A 4,854-nucleotide genomic window follows, 5' to 3' on the forward strand; every position below is an offset into this window, starting at 1 on the left:
ATGCATGTGTCTTAAGACCATCTTACATAAATTAACTATTAATTTTAGATGTCATTAGAAGAGTCTAATTAGAGTCTTAAATTAACAAGTGGTATCAGTCTATCAGAGCATTGTTACATACATGCACGGTTTTATAATATATGAGATAAATTAATAAAGTGAATATTTTGATGTTAAAATTAGTTTTTTCACAAAATATTATCATGCATGTTATAATTTGGTCATAAAATGATACGAGTCAAAATTTTATATTTTTGGGAATTTTATAGCATATAATTACATTTTATCGAGTAAAACCGAGTTAATATGCATAAATTTTGATTAACTGTTAATAAAATTATGTTGCAAGTTAACTTTGAGCATGTTTACTTATAAATAAACATTTGCATATTCTATTTAAGAGAAGTAGAATTATTATGAATTAATGTGATTAATTTTGATAGTTTATTGATTTTTATTTGATAAAAAATCGGCAAATAATGGTTATTTTGTAAGTAAATGTTAATTGTATTTTTTGGTCGAAATATTTGCATTTTTAGGTACTGGAATTGGTTCCTAAATGTTCAATTTTTTTTTTTGGAAGTTGTTCTAATTTTTATGTTTTAACTAGTTTTATGGCCGTGCAAATTGCACGGGGTTGTCGTTTAGGGTTGAGAGGTAGGGTTGATAATAGAAGTTAGTCTTTCATGGTAGTATTAATTTTGGAATTTTAGACATGCAGAAAAAAGGGTCTCAAAATTATAAAAGTTAACAAAAGTAGACAAATTGGAAAGAAATAAGTACAACAAATAGTTGTTATGGGGTACAATCATAAGTTAATTGAACTATAACTTCTCAAAAATTTCTTTATACACTACGTTGTTTGTTTTATTGGACACGCGTTTATCACTATCGCAAATCAGAATCTTCAATCCCTTTTTGCTTGTGACTCTTGAAATAGCGACATAGAGCTGACCGTGCGTAAACACCGACCTTGGAAGATAAAGTCCAACATGTGCTAGTGACTGTCCTTGGCTCTTATTTATTGTCATTGCAAAACACACCGCAACAGGGAATTATCTTATGTCAAAATGTACCGGGAACTTACTGGAATCGGATGGAGTAAGTGTAATACGGGCAATATGCACTTTATCGCCCTTATGACTACCCGATAAAACTGTTGCTCTAATCACACGTGATCCCAGATCAGTCATTATCAGAAGTTAAACCTTACTCTGACAATACCACATACCTATTCAAGAACTAAAGCATCCCTTCAATCAAATAACATAAATAATATAATAAGTTAAACCTTCTTGTGGATTAACCCAACTCGATGAACTTTCGTTGGTTGGACTTAAGTCTCTGATCAACTCATTGACTAATTTTGTTACGGGATCAGGTTCTTTTTGACTCGTACAACTTGGTCGAGAACTACTGCTGCTACCTACAAAATATGACATCAAACATTACATTAACATAAACGTACCTAATTGTTGAAAAATATTCCAAAATCGTTAAGAATAACGTAAATAACCTGCGGCTGTACAACTTGACGGTCTAATCGGGGTATCGAATGAACCGTTCCTAAATTTATTATTGCCATGTAATTATTTTATGTTAACTCTTGCCATCTTTGAACGTAATAACGCAGGTAAGTTGTTATCATTTTCCGTAGATGGTGTAGAGGGGATAACTGGCCAGGTTGTCAATGTAGTTCGACATGCCCTTTTGTTACTGTGGTTTGAGTCGCTACCTTCTCTTGTGACATGGGTGACTTAAAAGAAGACGGGATTATATAACATGTGACTACATTAAAATTAAAATGTAGAAAAATTTAATTTTTAAATTTTTAAATAAATATGTAAAATTACTTACAAAATTACCATTTATTATTGAAAAGTAGTAAATTATATTGAACTAAATGTAAAAAAATACAAATGAAAATTAAAGCATATTATTTGAAATTGTGCCACTAAATGACAATAGTAATCTACTATTAAGGTAAAAGAAATTACCATTAGTGATATCGGACAACGGAACACGATTACTGTATCTTGAATCTTGCGGTGTTGACTTAGATATAGGTTCGGACCGAATGTTATTAGCTACATGTATGGACCCAAATAAATCAGAAACAATAGACCCGAATAAATTACCCACAACTAAACTAATATGCGGCCCACAGTTTCAGCCAACATTTGACCCAAATAAACGGACTCAATTAAGGACAAAAATTCCGGCCCAAAATACATGACCTAAACCTATACTATATCCTTCCTATAAATAAAAGTCGAAAAAGAAACCCTAATCTTATTACACAAATTTCAGTCACTCATTCTCACTCTAAACTCTCACTGCCGCTCTCACTATACTCCTCTCTTATCTTCAACTCTTTCCGTCATCCTCTATAATTCCAAACATCATTTCCGTTAGCGGATCATTGTTATAGGCGTATTTTATTGAGGTTAGCATCAAGTTTTTAATAGTTTTTTATAATAACAATGTTTAATATGTATTATTGTTTCAATTTTTGCGTTTTAAGTTATAGGCGGATCATTGTTATAGGCGGAATCTAAGGCCTTTTGTTTCAATTTTTGCGTTTTAAGTGCTCAAAGTTCCTTATTTGTTAATAATGGTGTTAATCCATTTGATGAAATAGAAAAAGTAGTCATTTTTTGGGGAAATGCATATGTATTATATTCTCTAAAAATGTGATTTTCATTCATTTTTTCAGTTTTATATCAAGTATTTAATTATTTTTTTGAAGTAGTAAATTTTTTCTAGATTGTTACTTTTGATTTCATGTTCATTTGATCTTAAACTATTAGATCTAGTGAGTATTAAATCTTAGGCGTTTTTTTCTTCTATTTTTTCATTTTTACCAGCTCAAAGTTACTGATTTGTTCATAAGGCTGTTAATCCATTTGATTACATTGAAAAAGTACTCCTTCTTGGGAGGATTACATATGTATTCATATATAAACAAATGGGTTTTACTTATTTTTTCAGTATGTATTCAATTGTTTCATTTTTTTTGGAGAAAGTACAACATTTATAGATTGTTATTTGGGTGTTGATTTTCATTTGATCTTAAACTCCTAGATCTACTGAATATAAGGTGAATATACTATTAATTTTTCTGATTAATTTTTTTACGTTTTTCGTGTTATATTTTTATGTTCATTTATTCGGGTATAAATGATAAATGATGAATTATACTTTGAACATGCCGAGATGAAACCAAGTTATAGCCGTATGAGCCATGGCGGAGTCTAGCTTTGTCAGAATAGTTGAAATTGAAGTATTTAGTTACGCAAAGATCTGTGATTGGCATGGAGGTAACACATGAATACTGAAGTGCTCCCTTTCATTACGTGTTCACGCTGGAGTTTTACATTTTAGATGTTTTTTTTTGTTTAATTATTCTAGTATAAATGAAAAATGTTATTTTGAACAGGTTGAGAAGAAGCAATGCTCTTGTTGAATTCAAGTATCATCAAATACAACATCCCATTATGAAGGTAATTCTATTTTTTTAACAATCAAATACAACATCCCAAAATGTCAACACTTGCCAAGTTGAATTGTTTGCTAAAAATCAATTGTTTATATTTGCTTCTACTGTGACCTGATTACATAGAGTAAGAAATCAAATTTTCGAGTATGGTTTTTTAAAAATCAATTTTTGCTTCTACTGTCAGCTCACTATAAATCAACATAGATATTAACACTATGTAATCAATTTTTTTCTTTCTGCGTTTCAAATTTGTCAAATATATTGGTCTATCTTCAAGGCTGATAACCCAATTTGATTACTTATAAAAAGAAGTCAAAGTTGCTTATTTGTTAATAAGAGTGTAAATCCCATTTGATTTGAGCCGTTTTTTTTTTCTGAGACGAAAATTGTAGATTTTTGGAAATTGTATTTTACTGAAAACATAATCAGATTATTATTATTCCAATATTCATGTTTGTTTTCCCCAATTTATACGGACATTGTCTATGTTAATGTTTTACAATTTATTTGGCTACATAATTTTTTTTTATTATTGGTTTAATATATTTTTTATGTATTTTATAGGTAGATTATTTGGCTTTAAAAAGTTATCTGATTCCTGAAATTAGCAGAACTCCTACTTATCTCAGGTACCCTCTTATTTATTTTTCTGATTAACTCCCTGAAATTTTTTGTTTCTAATTTTTTACATGTTTTGAGGCTTGGTAAAATAATCGTATTATGAAAATTTTCTAACAAAATACATCCGTGTGCAGTGATCTTTCGACAGCTATTGAATGCATCCCACCCGAATACAACCCAATAAAGCTAAGTATCAGATTTATGTGTGTTGATACTTTTCCTGGTTTCTTTGTTCTCAAATATGGGTCAACTTAATTTCCCCCCGCCCCCCCTAATACAACCCAATCTTAATTATACATATAACATTCAGATTGAACTGGCAAAGATGACTGTCTGTCAGAACCAAGGCTTTCAGATAATCGTTGTATTTTTTAAAAACAATCCATATTTTTATTTTATGCGTTTTAAAGATTTTTATTCGTTTTATGCGTTTTAAAGACCTTGAAGTTTCTGATTGTTAATAAAGGTGTTCATCCCATTTGATTACACAGAAAAAGTACTCATTTTTTTTGGAGTATTGCATATGTTTTCATTTGATCCTATTTGGTTTTCATATTATTCGATCGTCTACTAATAGATCTAGTGAATATAAACATAATTGAGTACAAATTGGTAAGATCAAGTTTCTGATTGGTTAATAAGGTCAAAGTTTTTGATTTGGATAATAGTATAAAGTTTCTGATAAGTTAATAATGGTTTTAATCAAATTTGACTACACAGGAAAAGCATTCATT

General features: G+C 29.8%; 1 long non-coding RNA gene across 1 annotated transcript; it reads left to right on the forward strand.

The window, feature by feature from the left end:
* The first annotated feature begins 3,219 nt into the window (after window positions 1-3,219).
* Window positions 3,220-4,556, forward strand: LOC141627883 (uncharacterized). The gene is made up of 4 exons (XR_012537078.1): window positions 3,220-3,320; window positions 3,440-3,503; window positions 4,064-4,128; window positions 4,255-4,556. It is a non-coding gene; the product is annotated as an uncharacterized LOC141627883 (long non-coding RNA).
* The last annotated feature ends 298 nt before the right edge of the window (window positions 4,557-4,854 follow it).

Source organism: Silene latifolia, chromosome Y (genome assembly GCF_048544455.1).
Source record: "Silene latifolia isolate original U9 population chromosome Y, ASM4854445v1, whole genome shotgun sequence".
NCBI classification, from domain to species: Eukaryota; Viridiplantae; Streptophyta; class Magnoliopsida; order Caryophyllales; family Caryophyllaceae; genus Silene; species Silene latifolia.